The following is a 6,741-nucleotide window of genomic DNA, read 5'->3' on the forward strand; positions in this document are numbered from 1 at the left end:
CCTCTGCTGCAATGACTATTGTTGCTAGTCTTATTGTTATTATTGTTATTATAATCATTAACATTACGATGGTTACCATTAACACTATTATACATATCTGTACCATTTTTCATTTAGTTTATAGCAACATTACCTTCACTGTCTGTACCTCTGTGTGTATATTGTGTAGGCTGCCTCTCTCTCTCTCTCACCCCAACCGGTCGAGGCAGATGGCCGCCCACCCTGAGCCATGGTTCTGCTCGAGGTTTCTGCCTCTTAAAAGGAAGTTTTTCCTTGCCTCTGTCGCCTAGTGCTTGCTCTTGGTGGGAACTGTTGGGCTTCTGTAAATATCATCACAGAGTACGGTCTAGACCTGCTCTTTTATGAAAAGCGCTGTGAGATAACTGTTGTTGTGATTTGGCGCTATATAAATAAAATTGAATTGAATTGAATTGAATTGAATTTATTTGGCTGATGGTGGAAGAGTTGCAGGGACAGTCTGGCTGCCGAGATGAGGTTTGTTTTCTTCTCTTGTCTACAGCTTGGCTCAGCTATCAGAGTTAAGAACCACGTTTCAGTCTGTCAGAGTGAAGTCCCAGCAGGGGTTGCGGTGTAATTAATCATAATAAATCACTGTGACTGACAGGGTTGTAACCATTCTGCCAGTTCATTTTTACCCATCATATTTATTTTCATGTTTGCCAATAGCATAGACTTATTTGACTTGCATTTGGGCATGTATGGATTGTAATAATATTAATGTCAGTGACACAATACTGTGTGCACTTTAAAAGGGCTGTGCATAGCAAAATTCAACAGCACGATTCATCATGCTGGATGATTGTACACACCATTATCCTTTACTAAAAATGGTAACTGACTTGGCTGCTGTCTTCAATCAGAACAAAGATATCAGTTTGTGTGTCACTGTGTGTCTATATGAAATGCCAGTGGTGTAAAATAACTCAGGTACTATAGTTACAATTTTGAGGTAGCCTACTTGAGTATTTCCATTATATGTTACTTCTACTCCATTTTTCAGGCAGGTCGATTTAATACAATATCAAGTTTTTACATACAAAACAGCTATTTAGCAGTAACAGACATCCAAGAATAGAAAATGTAACTTTAACAGGATCTTTCTGCATAATGAGTATTTTAATTTTTGATACTCCAACTACTTTTAGCTGCTTATACTGTTGTAGTTCTGTACTACTGTTGTACATGCCATTACGAAACAATATGTGCCAGTGGAACACGAGCTGCATTTCACTGAAGGCATCGGCATACTGTATTTCCATTGACTTTGTTTGAAATTATGCCTCTAAAATTTAGCTTATGTTCTCTCTTAACACACAGTAAGATTCAGCAACAGTAATTATGAGGAAAACCTTTACATGAAACTCAGCAAAATTGTATATTAATTGTGAATGGACTAAAAATCAGGATACCGACTAAAATAAATGTCAAGGCTGTCATCTTTTGCAGTGCTCATAGTGTAGCCCCTGCATACAGATAAAGAGCCTCCAACTGTGTCTCAGTCTCAAAATGTTCAAAGTTTGCAAAGCAGGTGAGCCAGGACCTAGGCAGTCATATACAGGCTTGACCTGCAAATCAGATCTGCCTTCTGAAACAACTCTCCATGTTCCACACAGATGTCTGCATTGGTTTTACAAGCATAACTCCCTTCTCACTCCTTCCATCCATGCAATGTGAGCGACATGCCAGTCAGACAGGATATGGACTGGACCCCTTTTTCTGCTCTGTTGGACAGAGAGTCATGTTGACACGCTGCTGCAGAATGGCAAAGCAGCGTCTGTCCTTTTGAGGCGCAGCGGACCTTGAAAGAACAACACAAACAAATTTGAGTACAGCAAGGTCCCTCACGTAATTACTGAAGATGCGATGTGCACCTCATATGATTCAGACTGAAGGGTTTTCCTTTGTAGATTGTTTGCATGGATCATCTCTGACTGACTTCAAGAAAACATCAATCTAAATCAAAATATTTGATTGACATACCCATTCAGTGTGATTAATGGGTGATCTCTGGGAGCATAAACAAGAGAGGAAAGAACAGTTGAAGATATCAAAATCACAAGAATTAGGACTTGAATAGGGGTGTCGCGATAACCGCAAAATTTAAATACCGCGCTATTGGTCAAGCCTACCGCGGAGGATGGCAATCACCGCAACAACCGCAATGTTCATACTGTGCACTTCAGGGCGTGCTAAATTAATAAATGAGTGCTTCAAAAGTTCCACAACCGTAACAAGCTCTGTAACGGTTAAAGGATGGATCGCCCTGGGCTGTACGTGACCCGACTTCGAACTCTGAAGCTGTAAGTGTTGCCGTGTTTTGTGTTGTTTTACTGTTTATTTTAAAGGTTAGCTAACTTGGCGTTAGCATATTGTGCGGCTAATGTGGCTAGCAGGCTCTGCGATGATGGACTAAAGTTGTGATCCTGAGGGACAGTCCAGAGAAACTGAACGGTAAGCCTCATTTGACGCTCACTAACTAACGAGCGTAGAGTGTCGGATGCCTGCAGCTGTTTTTCATGTTGCTTTCTGTTGAAATTTAGTTATGTTACCACAGCGCAGTGGTTAGTTGCGGACAGCCATTCAGCTCCGCACCGTGGCGCGCGTGTGTTGCTGTGTATGTAAATTGACTTGATATACGCGCCCTGAAGGTAATGATATAGCTAAGTGTGAAAAAGACACGGTCAAACTACAAAAAGGAGTTTGCTTGGCAATATTGTTGACTAGCACCCAGCAGCTAGCTTGCTGCGACCATAAAGCTGCTGTTAGCGGCTTGCTGTGCAGTGAGGTGACAGACACTCTTACTATGCTACGTATATGGCACCAAATTACTTCATTGATGAAAGATGCGATAATACCGCATACCGCGCTGTTGAGTCCTAACATTGCCACGGTGGAAATTACTTCACCGGGACAGCCCTAGACTTAAACATGCACAATTAACTCCACAGATTCCATTTCAACTCAACATAACCCATGTTATTACCAGGGTAGGTGATCTAAGGGGAGGGCGCCATCCCTCTTGTTAGCAAAATGACCGGAATGAATCCCCCTTATTAACCTACCAACCTCCTCTCCAACCTATTAGCAGAGAGAGTGCAGGGGCAGAGGGGTTGCTTTGTTAAATACAGTATATCTTGCCCATCTGTCAGTTTTGTGTTGGATTTATAATACTCTCTAAACTACTCTAAATGCTCAATTCTATACTATATTGTAGCCTGTACACTATAGAGTAGTGTCACCTTCATGACCACAGTGACAAGCAGCAATGTGTAGTCGTGGGGTGTTCCCACTGGGCCATCCACCCTATTAAAATAAACAAATCACCAGCTGATTATTACACACACACCAATCTAAAGGGCTCATTCAGAGGCCATAAATGGTTGGATTTGTTAACTAGTAATATTGACCTACCAACATCATATGAGAAAGACAAGTCAATAGAAGGGAAGTGATGTTCAACACCACACCATATTCACTATTAAGGATTTACTGACCTGTTTGCACGTGGAATGGAGCCTGTGAGAACGTTTCAATCACGAAGTGTGTCTTGTCTGTCCACTCTCAGCTGTTTTGGATCAAAACACTAACTTGGGAAATTCGATATGGTGCCATGGCCCGAGAAATTAAGCCTGTTTTCTGCCCTGTCAAATTCTGAACTGCCACTGATGGTCCAATAAAAAAAACAAAGACCAACTCTGTAGAGAAGGAAAGATACAGAGTCCATTATTGTTGCATCTTGTTGTTCTGCAGAAGCTGTGGCTTTGGAGTGTTTGTTTTTGATTAGGAATGTTTAATGGCCTCTACACATTCAATTATCAGCAGCCTGCTCCGCCAGTCGATAGTCATCCTCACATTAATGGCCCAGAACTGATTACCAAGGACAGAGAGAGAAATAGCTGAAATGTTATTCATTCAAAGCACTAATTAAATCCTCCTAGGTGGGACTTTGAATCCCACTAGAAACTTTGCCAACATTTTACTAAGTACCACTTATAGTGGTAGTATGATAGTTTGCCTAAAATAACAGTGATTGTGAAATAACATGCCTCTGGATTTCTCTGTGGGCTCACCGTGTCAATACTTCTTTGTGCTACAGCTAATAATAGAGCTGCAAAGTCATGTTATGGCCTCAGATTTCTTTATTTTATCCAGCTGTAAAAATCTAATCCAACCCAGATATATTCCCACACAGCATGGAGTAATAAATAGCAGAAATGTATTTTCTACATGTTGTTTTGTAGTCAAGGGTGTAGTAGTCAAGTTCCTTCCTCTTTCTCTTCATACCAAATGAAATTGATCCCAACCTTAATTTACCTTGCTACCACGACACACTAGCAGCATCAACTATGGCAAGCAATAAAATATTTTTTTCCCCTGGGTCATCTTCCGTTCTCCTTGGACATTCTCCTAATTTTTCTGCGCTTCATTTTATCTCCGAAACTCCTCTGTCCCTTGAATCATGTGAAGAGGTATCTTTGCATGTTTTGTTAATTGGGCATAAATCATTCTATGTCCATAATCTGTGCTTACAGTTTGGTCTTTTGCTAAATATTCATAATGGGCTTAATTTATGTGTAGAGCATGTTTCAAAAACCAAGTTACAAAGAGCTTCACATAAGGCAAAAATTGACAATAATAAGAGCAAATGTAACAGTTTGCTCCTCAATCCCTCTTTTCAACCACACTGTTTCATTCCCAGCACTCTGCATTGTTCTCCGTCCTTTTTCTGGTTCCCCAGACCTGCCACCCTGTAGCTTTCCATTTTCTGATTGAACGACATGTTTCCTTGCAACGTTGCGCAACGTTCTGCAACGGGCTTTGAGGTATGTTTGCTCCCGTTTGGTTCGTGTCTAAGGTGTTACCCAATCAGCTGCGACAAGTTTGTAAACACAACGGTGTTAAAAAGGCAGGAAAATTCAGTGCGCTTACGTACACAGCAGGGTGTTCAGGAAACCACAGCTGAACTCAGCCCACGCCTACTCTGCCTATTCCTCACCTGCAACTAATTACCCCATCTGCCACTCATCATATATACAAGGGCTGAGTTCAGCGCAGACAAAACATAGCAAAACGTTTTTTTCAACGGAAACGGTGGTTCATCACATCGATGCAAGGAAACATGTTGTTCAATTTGAAAATGTTGCAAACCGGTGCTAAACGTTTTGAGATTGAACTCGCCCCAGTTCACTTCTCATGTTGGTTGTCAAGTTCAGCTTGTTTGTCGTCTGCCTGTTTACCCTGGTCCTTGATGCTTAATAGATTTTTGCATTACCATTATCTGGGCTGCGGTCGAAAAGTATTTTTTGCTTAGGAAGGTTCCTAACTGAGTGAAGTGAGCCGGAAGTATTTAAGTGGCAGCCATGATAAGAGCTGTTCGAATTCTCTAAAAGCTAAGGAAAGGTGCTTTAATGCTTCCTTTCTTATCTCCATTAGCATTTAAAGCTATGCAAAATTCTCTAACTCAAACACTAAAAACGACAAGGACCGATAAAGGACGTCGATCCCCATGGTAGTTACCATCGGCTATGAAGCTTTTTCTCACTTACGCCATAACTTAATAGTAATAAGCATATGTTTTGATATGTCAACAATAATTGAAACCCATACGTGAGCTATCAATGTTACTCTTGTAAAATGATCAAGTGAGGATAATGTTGCAGCGTGTCGGCTTACGTTATACAGTATGCTCGTAACTGTGATGGCAATTAAAGGAGATTCTGACCTACAGGTAGGTGTTGAATATATTGGGCTTTAGGGCAAGGTACTTGTCTTCCAAGAAGTGGGATAACTTAAAAACAAAGTACAAGGTGAAGCCAATCATGTGGCTGGGCACTGTGGTGGACTTGTGTTTGTGGAGATTATGTTGTACAATTAAACAGGCTTACATAACATTTTATATGGAAATGTCAAATGTGTAGATAGCTACTTTATATGCACGATGGCTAGTAACAGTTAAGATTATTCCATAATTGGTCACTGAGCATTCTGCCACAATTGCCCTTTCAATAACATATTGTTCTCCATGGTGTAAATAGGAGTTGAAGAATCCCCCCACAGGCACAGACGGAGTTGAGGCAACAGCAGCTACCTGACCATGGTTTGATGCCATGCATGAGGCACTTGGAGAAAGGCCATCTATTCAGCCACCACCCTTGTTGCCTCATGCTCGGGGGCAGACTGTGGCCAGACTGTTGCAGAAGCCTCGTCCTCCCCGCCTGGTCAGGTCTCCTGAATTACATCTGAGAGTGAGGAGGCCCTACCGTCTACAAGCTCCCAACCACCTACTAAAAGGCAAAAGAGGGATGAGGGAACATTTGCCTTTTGAAAGAAAAAGGCTGAGAAGAAGGAGGCAGGAGATGCTGCTCCCTACGAGCAAAATGAGCAATTTCTTGCACTTTTTTCTGAACTAGTAAAACAATAAATAAAGGACAACGTATATGGTGTTGTGCTCATTTAATGAATTATCAGTCCTTCCTCTTTGAAATTGTAGTAAAAATAGTAAATTTATGCAAATAATGCAGAAATTCCATTACTTTCCACGTCATTTTTAATGTGGTAATAACAGAACAGTAAGTTGCAATTGTGCGAACTCCTTGAATGTGTGTTACTTTGTGAAAATGCCAAATCCTAGAGGGACTGAAATCCAAGGCTTTTCAGTTGCTGATTGGAATAGTGTTCAACAACACATTCCTTCAATACACAAACAACAACCTAGCCCAC

The 6,741-nt window shown here is 41.2% G+C and overlaps 2 long non-coding RNA genes across 3 annotated transcripts; one reads left to right on the forward strand and one right to left on the reverse strand.

Annotated features, from left to right (window-relative positions):
- Nucleotides 1-1,017: 1,017 nt before the first annotated feature.
- Nucleotides 1,018-3,062, reverse strand: LOC123975669. Of its 2 annotated transcripts, none has more exons than XR_006826137.1 (2): nt 3,005-3,062; nt 1,018-1,819 (listed from the first exon to the last, which is right to left on the reverse strand). It is a non-coding gene; the product is annotated as an uncharacterized LOC123975669 (long non-coding RNA). The 2 variants fall into 2 exon arrangements; XR_006826136.1 differs by lacking the exon at nt 3,005-3,062 and adding an exon at nt 2,002-2,602.
- LOC123975666 lies at nt 2,179-6,457 on the forward strand. The gene is made up of 2 exons (XR_006826133.1): nt 2,179-2,321; nt 6,057-6,457. It is a non-coding gene; the product is annotated as an uncharacterized LOC123975666 (long non-coding RNA).
- The last annotated feature ends 284 nt before the right edge of the window (nt 6,458-6,741 follow it).

The sequence above is a fragment of the Micropterus dolomieu genome, linkage group LG08, assembly GCF_021292245.1.
Source record: "Micropterus dolomieu isolate WLL.071019.BEF.003 ecotype Adirondacks linkage group LG08, ASM2129224v1, whole genome shotgun sequence".
Taxonomy (NCBI): Eukaryota; Metazoa; Chordata; class Actinopteri; order Centrarchiformes; family Centrarchidae; genus Micropterus; species Micropterus dolomieu.